Genomic DNA, 18216 nt, shown 5'->3' with positions numbered 1-18216 from the left:
GGTGACTTCACGATCCACACTGTTTCACTCCTGATCTCACACTCTCATCACATACTGCTCAGCCGGCTTTTTATACCGTTTTCTGTTGCCTCCTGTTACAGCGGTGTCCCCTGTTACGTCACAGTGGGAAGTGCTGTTACGTCACCGCGGGGGAGGGGGGCGGAGTGTTGACTGGCCTGTTACCGTAGAGGCGACAGCGCTCCGATGCTGTTACGTCACCGCTGGCGGGGAGAGGGTGTCCTGCATAGCGCAAATACGTCACACTGCTCCCTCCTTAAGGCTGTTCGTCCCGAATAACCTAATGGTGCATCTCCGTTCCTTTTCTTTGAAGGCTGTTCTTGCAACGTATTTTTGTCCGGCTACTCCTCTTGTAGTGACTATTCTCCGGCCGTTACTTCCGCTCCCTTCTTAAGATTGTTCATCCCGAACAATTCCATGGTCTAGCGTTCGTCCATCTCGTCGTTTCACATTCACTAATCAATTTCATCCATCGCACATTCATTCTCGCTGGGGAGGCCGGTACTTTTACTTTACGGGCTCCTCCTCTGCTTGAAGTATCTTTCTCCGTTTTGGTGGGGGTCAACTCCTCCACAAGTTCCATTTCCACATTTTCGGTAACCCACTGGAAATTCCTACAGCTTGCTTCAAGATTTCTAGCTCTATAGGCCAGTCCTATTTTTCCCAGAGGTGATAGATGTCTTAAGCTGCACCCTCCGATACTGATCGCGGTTACTCTCTTCTTTCTCTCGTATAGCGGCCGCTTGCCGCGTCAGTCCTTAATATCATTTTTGCATTCAGGTCTCATTTGATATCTCCTCCCAAGCATCCGTTCTTTCGGGGTTCCTTGTACCACATTGCCATTACTTCATTCGTAATGCCTGTGTCCTGCACAGCATGTAAGCTTCATTATGGCTGCGGTTACTTCTTTCCGCGGTCCACAATTTCCGTGGGTCATAATTTTTCTGAAGATGTTCCTCTTGCCCCATGACACTGTTGCATGACGGGACATCTTCCTACAGGCGGCAGCCAACTTCATCCGGGATCCACAATCTCATCGGATCAGTTTCTTCGGCTCTCCGCGTCGCCCTGCAGCTTGCTTCTTGCCCCTATGCCTCCTCTTCCGTCCTTTGACCGGTTTCACTACGGCAGCTTCGTTGGGGACTTCGCGTTGCTCTGCCGCCTCAGGTTTCCTGTCCACTGAGGTCAGCTTTTCCTCTTCTAGACGCGCCTCTGTCGTTTCTCGGCAAGCCAACGTCTCCATGTCTCTTTCCGGTTTGGTTTTGGCCACCATCTCCTTGTCGCTGGTGCCCATATTTCCTCGCATGTCTTTCGTCCTTGCTTTGATCGCTTCCGTTTCCGCTGAAATCTCTTCTCGCCAGGCTTTTCTATCGGCCTCCATTTATTCCTAGTCGGCTTTCCTATCGGCGTTCATTTCTTCCTTGTGGATCTTTCTATCGGCGTCCATTTTTCTCCAGCAGGCGTTCGAACAATTTTTCCCTCTCCATCATCTGCTGTGAGTCCATTTTATTTTTATCGGATAACACTCAATGTACTCGTAAATTCAACTATTCGTTGAGGCGTGTTTAAGTTTGTAAACCACTTCTGACACCAAATTGTCACGTGCTGGTTATTTCACGCGACAAATAACTACGCCATATTGAATGTAGCGAATTTATTCCACTTGCTCTTACAATTACACAATTCACAATTTCCCAACTACTGCCATCAGCAGTATCACAAATACTTCTCCTGCTGTAGTCACTTCCATGCACTCGATACAACCTGACTCGGCGACTTCACGATCCACACACTCCTGATCACACACACTCGTCACATACTGCTCAGCCAGCTTTTTATACCCTTCCCTGTTGCCTTTTGTTATAGCGGTGCCCCCTGTTACGTCACCGCTCCATTAGTTCTCGGTTCCTTATTTCATTGCTCCCTTTCTGGCGAGTCCGTTATCTCCTCTCCAGCTTCCGCCTTGTCGGGGCTCCTTATGCAGCATTGTCCTGGCCTTGTCCCTTATGCTGTGCAAGAACAGCACGGCGGGTCATCCCTCTGCAGGCCGCTGCCAATTTCTTCCGGGACCACCATTGCCCATTTGTTTGGCTGACCGCGGCGCCTTAATGCTAGATGCCGTTCATCATATCGCCTCTTCATCGCTCTAAAAGTTTCCACTGTGGTCTCTTCCGTAGGGACTTCCAGATGCACCGATGCAGACTTCATTTCCTCTGGATTTGCCTCTATCGTTTTTGGATAGACCTTCCTCGCTTCTTGCCAGGCCGTCATCTCTTTCTACCAGGCATTCACACTGGCTGTCTCCCTTTCATGATGGTCATCTAACTTGACCATCATCTCCTCATAGCCGGCTCCTATTGCGGCCAGCAAGCGTGTCATCATTTCTTCCATCTTTTGTTCCATTTCCATGGTATGGCGATCAAAATTCAATGCAATGTTGAATCCAACTACTTCTGACGCTAGAATATCACGATTTGGGACTGTGACTATAGACAGAGTATGGAATGGATATTGGATTCATTGACCATTTGTATACACCACTCAGAACTACACTTTACAGGTCACTGACACACACAGACTAGCGCCCTTAGTGGATTACAGTCCCCACTAGCAGTTTTGTGGCAGCAGATTTATCACAGTGGAGATTTTTCAGCTTTCCGCGCTCAGGTCCTTTTGTCACTGCCGCCCCGCTCCCTCGGTACCCCGAAGCGGCAGAACAAATTGGTAACCAGCGCTCCACCATTGTCGAAGCCTCTTGATTATGAATGACATAGGCTTCCGGCCACGTGGTAAAATAACTCATAGCGATCAGGCGGTATCGGTTTCCTTAGTCGCCCCGGCGGTAAAGACCCCGTTACATCGATGGCTATCCTTTGTAACGTGTCACCTACTTTGTACATATGCATTTGTCCCCGATTCCTGGTCCGGGAGCCTCGACTGACTGCAAAAGTGTAACACTTTCCATCGTCATTTCTTGCCTGGAGCCAGTAGTATCTTTGTCAGACCTTATTGAGGGTCCTGTTGACATGCAAGTTACCTCCTGATGATCCACTATGTAGTTCGGTCAGTGCATCGCTCTCTATGCTCCGAAGGAGAATTATCTGGGCTGTCCAGATCGTCCATCGGGGGATTCACAGTGGCGATCTAGAATGCCGTTCCTCACAGAGAGGGATTTGCATTGGTCCCACTAGCTCTTGAACGTGGGGCTGCGGTCGGCAATGTCTTTCCATCCTGGACGCTGGCCGGTCTCTACTTCTCTCAGAATCGGCCGTATGCCGGCCGTCTGCTCCCTCCTTAAGGCCAGCCCATCCCGAGCGGTTTCCTGCTAACGTTCCAGGAAATCCGAATGTATCACCACCATTCAAATTTGTTCTTCCTTTCTCTCTCTTCCTCTCTCTCTCACCAGTGGGGACCATAACTCCAGGAGTGGCCCATGCTCCCCCATATCTGGCTCTTATTATGCTAATGCTGCTCCTTTTCCTCTTCAGAGGGTGCCGACCCTTCTACGAGGTCCAGTTCATCATTCCTCGTATCCCACTGGAAGTTCCTACTACATGTTCCATGATCTTCCCTCTGAAAATCTCATATAGGGTCTTCTTGCGTGTTTCTCCGCTTCCCAGACGTGCTTGCTCTCCCTGGGTTCCACCCTTTGATGCCGTTCATGGTTGGGTTCTTTTTTTCCCGTTTTGAGTTGCCGGCTTTTCCACCATCTATTCTTCCCCGTTCGTCGATCCCGGATTTGTTGTTCAGCATTACCCTTGATCAGATATTTCTTCACGAAGTTTTCCTTCTGCCGTGCCACTCCTGGATGGCGAGTCATCTTCTGCCAGTGGCCATTTCCCGCCGCGGTCCACAATTTCTCGGGGTCAGAATTTTACTGGAGACGTTTATCATGTACCATGCAACTGTTGTACAGCGGGACACCTTCCTGCAAGCGGCAGCCAACTTCCAGCAGGATTCACAAATTCCCTAGGTCAGTTCCTTTGGCTCTCCACGTCGACCTGCAGCTTGCTTCCGGCCCCTATGCTGCTTCTTTCGTCCTTCGATCGATTTCACAAAGGCGTCTTCCTTAGGGACCTCCCGGTGTTCCACTTCAGAGTCCATTTTCTCTGTACTCCTTGTACTCCAGACATGCCTCCATCGTTTCTTGACAGGCCATCCTCTCTTTTCTCCAGGCCTCCATAGGATGAATTGCGGCATCCAACTTCTCTTCGATGGCACTAACTGTGGATCTCATTTACGCTTGGCACGACACGGCATGGCGAAAACACCGCTTTCCTTATTGTTGCGTAATCGCCGTGTTTACAGATTTCTATAGCTCAACGATTCTTGCATGGCGTAAATCAGCAAAGAGACCTAGAGAGACACCAGGGTTTTGGGGCCTATCATTTATACAGGCTGTACAATGTGGGGGACAGAACAGAACCTTGTGACACCCCTGCTTCTATATCCCTTGGCATAGATATTTCTCCTTTGACTGAAACTCAGAATTTTCTCTGGGAAAGGAAAGAGCTAATGAGTTTGATAGGCTGGTCGAAAATTTCAAAGTAGATAATTTATATACCAAGCCAATGTGCCATGTTGTATCAAAGGCTTTTTCAATGTCCAAGAATACAGCATGTTGTTGAAATTTAAGGTTACATGGTCTATAAGCCTCATACATTGAAATGTCATGCTGTGACGGGCATGGAAACCAAACTGGCTTGCATTAAGCAGGCCTTTTTCCTCAATGTGACTTTGGACCATTATCAGAATAACTTTTTCGAGTAGCTTGCCTGTTGTAGACAAGAGGCTAATCGGGCGTAAATTTCGAGGAAATTTTGGGTCCTTTCCGGGTTTCGGTAACGTTATAACTTTTGCTGCCTTCCAATGCTTTGGAAAATGGGACAGCCGAAGGAAGTGATTAAATAAATTTGTCAGATGTACCAGTGGTCTTCTTGGAATATGCCTAACTCATTCATTTGGAATACCATCAAGTCCACAAGCCTTTCGCAATTTTTAAGAATTTGTTAATTTATGTATGTCCCAAGGTCTCACTTTCCCCAGCAGAGTGCCGTCTACAGATGCGAGCAGAGCTTGGACTATAGTCTCCACTTGTTGCACATGGGTTTCGTCACATAGGTCATGAGATGTGAATTGGGTTTGTAAACAATCAGCGTTCACAATGGCTTTCTCGTCCGGGTGATATGTTATTCCTCAAGGTCCATGAACAGCGGTTGGTGCCTTTTGCCCGTCTCTTGTTATAACAGAAAGTCAAAGTCACATTACGACTGACGGTCAGTCAGTCAGTCAGTCAGTAAGTCTTGGTGTCGAGCCCCATTAGGGGCTCATGACCAGGTACAAGTATTTATTAGTTTGACAGTTATGGCCTTGTCTTTTGTAGGGAGCCCTCTCTCGAAGTCACATTGCGACTGACGGTCAGTCAGTAAGTCAGTCAGTCTTGGTGTCGATCCAAATCTGGGGCTTATAACCAGATATTTATTACTGTTTGACAGTTTCGGTCTTGTTTCTGTTGGGCGCCCCCTCTATCTTTTGTCAGAGTCATTGTCTGCAGTAGTATGTCATTTGTCATAATGTAAAGGATATTTACATTTTACACATTAAACATGTTAATTAATATATACAGGGCCTCTGTCAGTCCAAGCTCAGTACAGCAGATTATGCCCTATTTCTAGTAGCTTCAGCTACAACACCAGTTTAGTCACTTGAACGGTCGTATGCTTGACCGCCGCCAAGTTTAAGCCTCTTATACTTTCTATGTCAGGCTTCTCCTTATCCAGTATTGCGAACATTTTCGTTACAAAAATTTTGTATGTCTTCAGCTTGTTGCCTGCATAATTTTTATATAATTATATACATACGGAATTTTGAAAGCCAAGTGTAAATCGCGAACCAGTGTGTGCCTTGGAAAATTGCCAATGGTACTGAGAACCTTGTTATGTAGGTGCTTCAATTTCACTAGATTGGTATCTGCAGCGAATTCCCAGGCGGGACTAGCATAAGTCAGTACTGATCTAACGAGAGCTTTGTGGAGCGTCAGCTAAATGTGAGCGTTTAATCGCTCACTTTTGTGCGCCCTCTCTGACTTCATCACTTGCTTATAACATCTCGGCACGGACCACATAGAAACACCGCGTTTGCAACAGTAGCTTTATTGTTGGGTGTGTATTCTTTGCCGCAGGAACGTGTTTAGTGAACCGTTGCCCAGAAACGGTTGTTATTTGTAGAGTCGCCGCATAGCAACGGGTCTGTAGGCCACAGTACTTTTAATCAGCCTCTCTAGGGAAAGTCTAAGATAATGTCGAGATAATATCTTATAAAGATAGGCACGATTTGCACACGTTCACCACACAACATTTCATCATTCATTTCGCTATATATAATTTGATTCTACGTTACATAATCTCTTCTGTTGACACAGCATCATATAGACAAAACTGCAGTCTTCTAGGATGTGACAACATGATGATGATGATGAGGGAAAGGAAAAAAAATAAGTTCACAAGGTGATGATGTTTTTTTAATTCGCTTAGTGGGGGGTGGAGTCCAACTGGGTCCAGTCGGCACGGAGGCCACTGATTGGCCTATTGTAGTCTGCCCCGGGTGATTATGATGATGGAGAATTTGGTGGAATGAAGATTGGCAGGGGAAACTGAAGTACTCGGAGAAAAAAAAACCCCAGCGCCACTTTGCCCACCACAAATGCCACTTGACCAGACCCGGGATCGAACCCGGACCACCGTAGTGGGAAGCCAGCGACCAGCCACTTGAGCTGTGGTTCGACCCCAGGTGATGGTATTTGTCATCGTTATTTCATCGACCCAAAGGGTGATTGTGATTGTTGAATCAGGATGGATGTGGGAGGAAATGGTTGTGGCCTATTTGACTGTACAGAGATGAAGGTAAATGAACATATACCTTCAAAGTTAATTCACTATAATGAGAATGTTGTATTACAGATAAAAAGATCAAGGATTGACACTAAGCCCACTTTGAACGTTTGTCCTATTGTGCATGTGTAGCTCCACTCTTTCTAACCTGTGACACTAGATGGAGGACACTGGTTAGCTTCACGCTACGGCCGCTTTATTCCCGGAAGACGAGCCTGTTACCTGTTGAATAGGTATGTGGGTGGTCCCTGGAGCCAGTCTGGATAGATTGCAAAGAGAATATTCTCTCCTGTCACCTTGAATCATTCCTGTCTTCCAGCACTTTGCCTAGTAATTATGCTCTACTACAGATACTCACCTTTAAAGAACTAAACTCACAGATGTTATGGTATTTAAGAAAATGGATCACCGTTAAGAGATGTTATACCCAGGTGCACATTCCACTTTATATGTTGGAGAACTAGAAGCCATTTCTTTGTGGTCAGCATTATCGGCTTGATAATAATGTACAGTCCCCAGTTGGAGGGAGGGCAGATATCAATCTGTGACAGTCAGGCCACTGCTTAAAAGCAAAATGGACTTATGTTCTCTCCCCAGTAATTTCAAGGAGAAATGTGAACGCTTTGTGGTTGTCATTTATTGATTGCTTGTTGTCTAAGGACTGGCATCACATGGAAAGCAAATTAAAGAATGAAGGGGGCAGCTAGTGAGCAAACAGTCTGAGCACAGTGTGTCACAACTGTTATGTGTTGCTTTTGCACTACATTATTCTTTTCTGACATATGGGACGGTGTATGACAGCTATTTTAAACATTCAAAGCACAGTGTTACTGCATATAACGCCTGCTGTCAAGGGTGCTGGAATGGGGGCATTTGCCTAACCCTCCAGATTTTTGAAGAGTAATTTTAAGAAAAGGAAATGCACGAAATATTAATGGCAAGATCTAAAATTGTTTCCAAGTGTGACTGTATCTAAGTTTGCTTATAAGGACATATTTTAAGGATGATCCATAAAAATATTCTTAAATGGCTTACACTAAAAAATCTAGGTAACATCCATGCCATATTCAGTCCCCACATTATATTTGCATGTTTCTTGCAATTGTCAGAAGAAAGAGCAGTTATTTCTTTAAGCAGCACTAACTGGTTGGCCTTTTTAATGAAGATGTAGTATGCTTTCTGTGAGTTCGGAACTGATTTTTTAAATATTATTTAGATTAGCTTGAGGCTTTAAAGGGTTGACACAGAAATACCAATCCAAATTGTAGTTTGCCAGTTCACCTCTCATAGTTTACGTCACCTTACTCCGCAGTTCGACACATGATAATCAGTTCTTGATGATCCTGGTGTATTAATAAGATTTATATCATCATCGTCATCATCATCATCATCATCATCATCATCATCATCATCATCATCATCATCATGCTCTCCAGGATTAGAATTACTGAGACCTGTTACAGATATTACAAAATAGGATCTTTCCATCATTTCAGAGGGTTTCCCATATTTCTATTTCCTTTTGATTGCTATTGTAGAATACTTTCTGGAATTCTGTCAGAACTCATTGATGTGTTTATATATGTGTACACGTATGTGCCAGTGGGTGTGTGAGTGAGTGACAAGACAGCACACCAATGTGTGTGTACTAGTATGTGCTCAGTGCAGAAATATCTGCATAACAATTTCAGAAAGTATATTTGTTATTTGTAGTTGTAATAAAAACATTATTTAAAGCTACTTTAATACATAGGTGAGTTATTTGAAGAAAATAATTGAAGTACATGATGCCATAATCTGGTATAAGCATATGTCATTACCATTGTTTCTATAAAACACAGGAAGCTTACATACTCATTGTCATACCAATTTATTTCTTATGGAAGAAATAATGGGGAAAGGAGTTTTGCTTAGACTTGAACCCATACATGTAATAGCAAAGTTAGCAGATTATCTTGGGACATTTTATGTCATCAGTTTTTTCTGTGACACTCTTTTTTTAGAAACGGAATGGGTCGGTTGGACATTGGCTGTTATATATATATATATATATATATATATAGATATTCATGTAATACCTCACTTTTCTCCTAATATTATCACAGATTTAATTTATTTAACCCTTTGAAGCCTGAAAATCATCTAAATAAATAACTCATCGCCAGATTGCAGGGTTATGGCAGTGTGTGGTTTGTGTGAGGTTGGGATTGAACTTTTTGAGTATTGTTCAGATGAACTTCGTGGTTCAGGTGGTTAAAATAATGAAATTCGTTATGATTAGGGAGAATTGTCAGTTCTTAAAATGTTTCTTGCTATTTGGTTATAAACATAGTCATACTAGGGTTAATGTACAAAAAAGCAATAATTTTGTCACCTCTTTTGTGTGTGCCCTGATGGAAGAACAACAAAAGCCTCGGGAAAGTATCTGGACCTTAGAACTATGCAACAATATTGCATAACAAGGATGTTAATTATACAGGTCACCTAGGAGAATGAAATCCGGAAAGCTTGCTGGAAGAGAGAAAGAATGCATGTGGAGATGTGGTAAGGAAACCTCTTCGAAAACTGTCACTGATAAATCAAAGGGAAGTAGAGCTAAGAGTGGGATGTGAGAAAGGGAGCTGGATTCAGCTGGCTGAGGAAGATGCTAATTTCAGGTCCTTAGCATATTCTTCTTCAGCCTTCAGCATTTTATTTATGTGAGTCAATTTCAATATATTAGCATAAAATTTTTGTCTGCTTATGAATAATCTGCAGTGGCATCTGACTGTCTTCTTGCTGTCCCACCACGTGGCACAATTTGGCAGAAATAAAAAATATTTCTCTTGCAAAGACAAAAACTATGATATGGTTAATTTTGCTGTGACATGCATGGGTTTGAGACCAGGCCGATTTATTTCTGCATTAGTATCTCCTACAGAAAAGCATCGAGGTCATGATGACAACCAGTATGTAAACTTCATACATTCATAATGAAAAGTGTTTATACTAGGTTATGACATGTAACTAACTAATTCCATGAAGTTGAATCATTCTTCAGAAGCCACCACTTGCTTAGTTACTCGAGAATTTCCCAACGTTTTATGGAGTCTGAAAATTTGTTAATGTTTCCACAAGAGACCTCCACTGGCTCCTATCCTGAGCAAGATCAATCCAGTCTATACCACCTCAGTCTATTTCTCTAATATCCATTTTAACATTGTTCCATCTACATCTAGGTTTTTGTAGTGGCCTATTTCCTTCCCTGGCTTTCCCTCCAAAATCCTGCATGCATGACATTCCTTCCTATGCATGCTAANCTTCTTTTATTTTATTCCTCCTTGGTCCAAATATTCTCCTCAACACCCTGTTTTCAATTATCCTCATTCTGTGTTTCACACCCATACAAAACTGCAGACAAAATTATACTTTTGTATAATTTACTTTTTACATTTTTAGACAGCAGACAAAATGACAACAGTTTCTCAACTGAATAGTAGCAGGCATTACCTGAATTCAGTCCACTCTTAATTTCCTCACTAATCAAATTTTGATTTGTTATGTGCGTGATGTCTGTCAAAGTAGTTTCTGAAATTGCAGTGCACATTTTCCAATATGGGAACTCTTGTAAATGATAACAGACTCCATGGAGCTGTGTTTATCATTAGATAAGTAGATTTGTATCTTTGCCCGATTTTGATAGGTAAATTACGTTAAGAGGAATGAGACTGGTGAACATACGTCAGGCAGTTAGGAAACATCATGTAGGTTATAGACATAGATGGAAGGATCAACTTATAAATTATCTTGGAGGAATAGGGTCCTGTGATGGGGTTTTGTGAAGGTGGTGATGAACCTTTGGATTCCTTAACATCAGTTAACATGTACAAGTATTTTCTTACCTGACACCAAAGAACAGCCACAGATGACAGTGTAATTTAATAAAATAGTAAACATACACAAAATGTTTTACATAAAGTTTGTAGACACATGTATAATGTCAATGAATGTGGCGATGGAGTGGTTAGCACTATGTCAGTGAATGTGACGATGGAGTGGCTAGCACTATGTCACTGAATGTGACGATGGAGTGGCTAGCACTATGTCACTGAATGTGGCGATGGAGTGGTTAGCACTATGTCAGTGAATGTGGCAATGGAGTGGTTAGCACCAGTGAATGTGGCGATGGAGTGGTTAGCACTATGTCAGTGAATGTGGCAATGGAGTGGTTAGCACCAGTGAATGTGGCGATGGAGTGGTTAGCACTATGTCAGTGAATGTGGCAATGGAGTGGTTAGCACCAGTGAATGTGGCGATGGAGTGGTTAGCACTATGTCAGTGAATGTGGCAATGGAGTGGTTAGCACCAGTGAATGTGGCGATGGAGTGGTTAGCACTATGTCAGTGAATGTGGCAATGGAGTGGTTAGCACCAGTGAATGTGGCGATGGAGTGGTTAGCACTATGTCAGTGAATGTGGCAATGGAGTGGTTAGCACCAGTGAATGTGGCGATGGAGTGGTTAGCACTATGTCAGTGAATGTGGCAATGGAGTGGTTAGCACCAGTGAATGTGGCGATGGAGTGGTTAGCACTATGTCAGTGAATGTGGCAATGGAGTGGTTAGCACCAGCGAATGTGGCGATGGAGTGGTTAGCACTCCTGCTTCATATCTGGGAAGTCCAAGGTTAAAATCTCAGCCTGGAAGTTTGCTGTCCTAATTGAGGTGTTTTGTGGTTTTGTTTAGTCCCACCAGGAATATTCTGGGATATCAGGAAATCAGAAGAGTGAGTCATGAGAGTACCCCTAGATCCATGGTGCATACAAAATTCATGCATCAACTTCTAGAGGAAGATTGGCTTGTCTGACGTTACAGAATATGGACAAGGATGAGACTGCCTGAAGTACCCTGGCTCCTCTGATGAAGCAGCATTTGACATTAGTAGGTATGTGAACTGGTACAAATGCCATATGTGGGGTTCTGAAAATCCCCACATTGTTACAGAACATGAAAGATTGAATGCCAAAATGAATGTCTTGTGTGCTGCTGCTCATGACAGAGCTGGTGGACATTTCTTCTTAAGGGAAGATCTGTTACCTCAACATATTGGAACTGTACGCAGTTTCGTAAATTAAGGAAATGAGTCAATGTGTCATATTCTGACAAGAAGGATAATTGCCATATTAGGGTCTTTGTGGAAGATGTGGGTCCATTGCATGGCCTCCAAGACTTCCTGATTCAATGCCCATGGACTTCTTCCTCTAGGGGTACATAAAAATCACCTTTACTTCACAAAGATCACTTTTTACAGGATTTGAAGGATCACATAATCTGTCCTGTGGAAGGTTTTCCATTACAGATGTGTGACAGTGTTTTCGGGGCATTTGAATATCAGATGAACATAACACAGGCAACAGAGGGACCCAGGTTGAAGTTTATTAAGGTGAAAGATCTTATGTTTTAAAATGTGGCCATTCTTCCTTGTCCATTCTGTACATTGTACAGTTGTACAAGGACAGTATTGAATAAGAGATGTGTACTAACTTGAGGATGTAGAAACTTCACAAAATAGTTTACATTCATATTTTCAACTTCTCTTTATGTAACCATTTATAAATAAATTTTCCCATATTAGGTGTGTCCCTTGACACCATGGAATGGTGCGTTCTCAGGTTGCAGATGGAGGAGACAGCCTCCAGAAATGGAGGGTAGCTGTGAATATATTGAATAAACATTCATGAAGAGCTGACAAGGAGTAGTCCTCCAGCTTGGGGGTTGGGCATGGGGCTTGCAACTCCTCACCATAAAAACTAAGCCTGTTACAAAAGATCACAAGAAACCTTGGATAAACGACCTAAGCTAATGAAAACAGATATGAGATTTGGTACTTGTAATGTCAGAAGTATGTATGGGGCAGGTTCACTCAGGGTAGTGGCAGAAGAAATCTCAAAAGATAAAATTCATGATATGAAGGGCAGGTTCTACAAAGAATTAGAACATTTATTTGATGAATTCCCTAAATACCATATGAAAATTTTGTGAGGAGATTTCAATGCCGAAGTAGGTAGGGAAGACATTTCAAACTAACAATTGGGAATAAGAGTTTACACAAAATGAGTAATGGTAATGGAGTTAGAATGGTAAATTCTGCCACTTCCAAAAATCTTATTGTCAAAAGGACGATGTACACACATCAAACATTCATAATTTACTCCTGATGGGAAGATACACAAACAAATTGACAATATTTTTATATACAGGAGATGGCATTCAAGTGTACAAAGTGTCCAGTCATTCAGGGAAGCAGATTGTGATACTGACCACTACCTGGTGGTGCAAAGTTAGGGAGAGATTGGCAGTGAGTGAACAAACAAAGCACAGAGTTCTTATGGAAACTATCATTCTCAAGAAATTAAACAAGGTAGAAAGTAAAGAGTAGTATGAGTATTATGTTGAATTCTCAAACAGGTTCACAGCTTTGGAAAACTTAGTGAATATTAATAAAATTTGGGAAACTAGTAGAGAGAATATAAAAATTACAGCCAAAGAGAGTCTAGGTTATTATGAACCGAAGCATAAGTCATTGTTCGATGAAGGATGCTCAAAATTATTAGATCAAAGAAAACAGGCCAAACTGCAATTGTTACAGGATCCAAGCGAGTTAAATGGGGATAATCTGAAGAATATAAGAGGTGAAACCAGCAGGCATTTCAGGAACAAAAAGAGGGAATATCTGAAAGACAAAATTGATGAGCTTGCAATGTACAGTAAGAACGAGAACATTAGAGACCTGTACAGAGAAATAAATGACTTTAAGAGGGGTTACCAGCCTAGCAGTAACTTAGTGAAGGATGAGAATGGTGATCTGCTTGCAGATTCCCACAACATTTTGAATAGGTGGAGGAACTTCTTCTCCTAGTCATTGAATGTACATAGGGTCAGTGATGCTAGGCAGATATAAATACATACCACTAAGATGTTAGTACCTGATCCTAGGCCTTTTGAGGGTGAAAGCGCTATTGCAAATTGAAAAGGTATAAATCACCAGGTAATGATCGAATGCCGGCAGAACTTATTCAAGCAGGAGGCGAAATATTACATTCTAAGATCCATAAGCTAATTATTTCTATCTGGCATAAGGAAAAATTGCCTAATCAATGGAAGGAATCTATTATTGTACCAGTTCACAAGAACGGCGATAAAACTGACTGTAGTAAGTATTGGGGGATATCACTGCTATCGACTTCATACAGAATTTTATCCGATATTCTTCTCTCAAGGTTAAGTCCATATGTAGATGAAATTATTGTGGATCATCAGTGTGGGTTTCGATGTAACAGATCAACAAAATATCAGATCTTTTGGATTCGTCAGATATAGGAGAAAAAGAAGGGAGTACAATGAGGCAGTACATCAGCTTCAAGACTTCAAGTACTTCAAGAAAGCCCGTAGTTCAGTTAGGATGGAAGTATTGTACAATATTCTGATAAAGTTTGGGGTACCCATGATTAAAATGTGTTTAAACGGAATGTATAATAAATCTGTATAGGTAAACATTTGTCTGATAAGCTTCCTATCCAGAATGGTCTAAAACAAGAAAAAGCTTTATCGCCACTGCTTTTCAACTATGCTTTACCATATGCCATTAGGAAGTTTCAGGAAAACCAGGTTGGACTGAAATTTAAAGGGACACATCAGCTGTTGGTCTATGCTGATGATGCGAATCTACTGGGTGATAATATAGATACCATAAAGAAAAAACTTACTTACTCATGGAGCTGAGCCCTTCTGGAGGAGCCGCCAATTCTGCAGCTACTCAAGAATTTCCCAGCATTTTATGGAACCCAAAGGTTCATTACCGTGTTCACAAGAGCCCTCCACTGGTCCCTATCCTTAGCCAGATCAATCCAATCAATACCATCCCATCCTGTCTCTCTAAGATCCATTTTAATATTGTCCACCCAACTACGCCTTGGTTTTCCCAGTGGTCTCTTTCCTTCTGGCTTTCCCACCAATATCCTATATGCATTCCTTGTCTCCCCCATTCATGCTACATGCCCTGCCCACCTCATCCTCCTTGACTTGATCATTCTAATTATACTTAAAGAAGAGTACAAGTTGCGAAGCTCTTCATTATGCAGTTTTCTCCAATCTCCTGTCACTTCATCTCTCTTTGGTCCAAATATTCTCCTCAACACCCTGTTCTCAAACACCCTCAGTCTATCTTCCTCCCTTAATGTCAGAGACCAAGTTACACTTACTTAATTACTTACTCATGGAGCTGAGCCCTTCTGGAGGAGCCACCAATTCTGCAGCTATTCAAGAATTCCTAGCATTTTATGGAACCCAAAGGTTCATTACCGTGTTCATGAGAGCCCTCCACTAGTCCCTATCCTGAGCCAGATGTATCCAATCCATACCATCCCAACCTATCTCTCTAAGACCATTCTAATATTGTCCACCCACCTATGCCTTGGTCTTCCCTGTGGCCTCTTTCGTTCTGGCTTTCCCACGCATTCCTTGTCTCCCCATTCATGCTACATGACCTGCCCACCTCATCCTCCTTGACTTGATATAAAGAAAAACACACACACCTTAATTGATGCAATTAAGAAGGTTGGTCTAGAAGTAAACACAGAGAAAACTAAGTATATGTTGCTATCTCATCACCAGAATTCGGGGCAAAATCATGACATAGAAATAGCCAACAGATGTTTTGAAAATGTGGCACAATTCAGATATTTTGGAACGACTATAACAATCAAAATTTGATTCAGGAGGAAATTAAGAACAGATTGAATTCAGGTAATGCTTGCTACCATTCAATTCAGAACCTTTTGTTTTTGGAACACAACCTGCAACCAGTTTTGAGAAAGAAGCGGTGACACTTTCTGCAGAACCCACCCATCATTTTGCAGGACAATGCTTGGCTGCATGCAGCGCAAGCTGTGGCTGATTTGTTTGATCAATGGGGCTGGGAAGTGCTATACCATCCAGAACTGTTCCAGAGATTCTTCAGGCAGTAGACCGCTCCATTCGAACTATCAACACAACAGGCGCTGCTAAAGATATCCTACAACTTCCACATCACTGGCAATGGGTTGTACACAATGTTGGTGATTACATAGAAGGACAGTAAAACTTCGAAACAGGCGTCTATTTTGTATCAGTTGCAAATAAATAGTTGCCACTGTTAAAGTGTCAACCCTCATACATGGGCTGAAGGGAAATGAAGTGATGAGAGACTGGAGAAAACTGCATCATAAGGAGCTTCATAACTTGTACTCTTCTCCAAGTATAATTAGAATGATGAAGCCAAGGAGAATGAGATTGGCGGGGCATGTAGCACGAATGGAGGAGAAGAGGAATGCATGTAGGCTATTGGTGGGAAAGCCAGAAGGAAACAGACCACTAGGAAGACCAAGACGTAGGTGGGTGGACAATATTAAAATGGATCATAGAGAGACAGGATAAGATTTTATGGACTGGATTGATCTTGCTTAGGATATGGACCAGTGGAGGGCTCTTGTGGACACAGTAATAAAACTTGGGGTTCCATAAAATACTGGCAAGTTTTTCAGTATCTGCACAATTTGCGGCTTTTCAAGAAGGGCTCATCTCCAGGAGTGATGAAATAAATTATCACAAAACAGGATAGTGCAGTCAGTATATCAACTGGCTATGGGTCAGAGTTTGAGTCCTGGTAGGGGCAAGATTTTTCTTCTCTCCATGTCATCCATACTGGTTCTGGGGCCTGTCCATCCTCTTATCCAATGGGACCAGGGCCCTTTACCTGGGGGTAAAGTGGCCAGTGTATGAAGCTGACGACCTACCTGCAGTTAGTGCCGAGGTCAAGAATACATGGATCTGTACAGCCACTGCCATATATATATATGCTTAATTAGTTAAGTAGAGGGACAGCTTTACGTTACATTTAAAGAAGGAAGTGTTTTTTCCTGCTTTTGAAATGCAGTTGTCTGCTTTAGAATATCATATTTTGTTGGTGTAATATGCTTGATATATTTGAACCCTTTGAAGCTTGAAATACATTTAAATAATACTTAAGAAGTCAATTTTTTCTTCACAGAAAGCATGTCTGCTTTACAAAGACCAACTGGTTAATACCCTTGAAGGAGTAATATGCTGTTCATTGTGAGAATAACATGAAACACAAATACACTGAGCAGGCAAGATGTAGAGTTTATAATGTTGAAGCAGGTGGTCTATGTAGCATCTAGTAATGATCCGGGTTTAAAGGTTTGGCTCATGATGTGTAAATTGAGTGATGAACAAAGGCCCTTCTTGTCTGTGAGCTGGCATTTCATAAGCAATTGGGAGGATGGGCTCTGCTTGACCCATCTGTGGGATCAACTTCTGCTTGTACATCATAATCATGGAAGTGTTTGTTCCTGTTGACATTGGCATTGACATCATGAGTAGCATGTAAATGTGTCGGTAGGTCTGAAGTTAGGGATAACCAAATTTTCTTAAGTGAATCACTTAGACGATAGAAATTGTACTAAAGTTTAATTCACTGTTACTGGCTCTTGAAAAGTTGATAGTTGCACAGTTGGTCAGAAATTTCTTTACTTTTATGGAATCTCAAAATTCCTTAATGATTTCATAAAAGCCCTGCATTGAATCTTGGCATGCAGTAGCATAGTTGGTTGAGGCACTATGCTACAAGCTGGAAGGTTGTGAGTTCAATTCCTGATGCAGTCATTGGATTTTTTCAATTTATCTAATCCTTCTAGCCGTACTGTGGCCCTGGGTTGACTCAGCCTCTAACAGAAATGAGTGCCAGGAATTTTCCTGGGGTGTAAAGGGTGGCCAGTGCATAGGGCTGACAACCTTACTGCCATTTATGGGCTGATTTTCTAGATGATGGTCCCACAACCCTATGGGCCTTCACAGCCTGTTACAGGAACAGCTTTACCTTTACCGTTTTACCTTTTCCTTCATTGAATCTTACCTTGAGCCAGTTGAATTAAGTCCACACCATCACACATTATTTCTGTTATGATTTATTGTAATATTTTGTCATCTTTGTTTATGTAACTTTTTCATTCTCAAAAGTCTTTGAAAAAGTTATGTATAATAGACTACTTGAACACTTAAATTCTAACAACATATTAGTCAAAGAGCAATTTGGATTTAGGAAAGACCTAACAACAGAAAAAGCAACCTATGAACTAACTAACGATATTTTAAGTGCTCTCAATGACAGATTAATTGTGGGAGGGATTTTCTGTGATCTAGCAAAAGCTTTCGATTGTGTTAATCATGATATCTTACTATCGAAATTAAATTTCTATGGAATAACTGGCAAAGC

The 18216-nt window shown here is 42.1% G+C and overlaps 2 protein-coding genes across 3 annotated transcripts in view; one reads left to right on the top strand and one right to left on the bottom strand.

Moving 5' to 3' along the window:
• Window positions 1-7441, bottom strand: part of LOC111872101 (fatty acid 2-hydroxylase) — a 65025-nt gene extending 57584 nt beyond the window's left edge. Inside the window, exon 1 of the mRNA XM_023865659.2 lies at window positions 7267-7441. The gene's annotated coding sequence lies outside the window, so the exon portion shown is untranslated. The remainder of the gene's footprint in view (window positions 1-7266) is intronic.
• Window positions 1-18216, top strand: part of LOC111872103 (NF-kappa-B inhibitor-interacting Ras-like protein) — a 148359-nt gene that overhangs the window by 95268 nt on the left and 34875 nt on the right. The window lies entirely within an intron of this gene.

The sequence above is a fragment of the Cryptotermes secundus genome, unplaced genomic scaffold, assembly GCF_002891405.2.
Source record: "Cryptotermes secundus unplaced genomic scaffold, Csec_1.0 scaffold417, whole genome shotgun sequence".
NCBI lineage: Eukaryota > Metazoa > Arthropoda > Insecta > Blattodea > Kalotermitidae > Cryptotermes > Cryptotermes secundus.
Note: the sequence above shows the minus strand (reverse complement) of the source record. Positions and strands in the feature narration are given on the sequence as shown.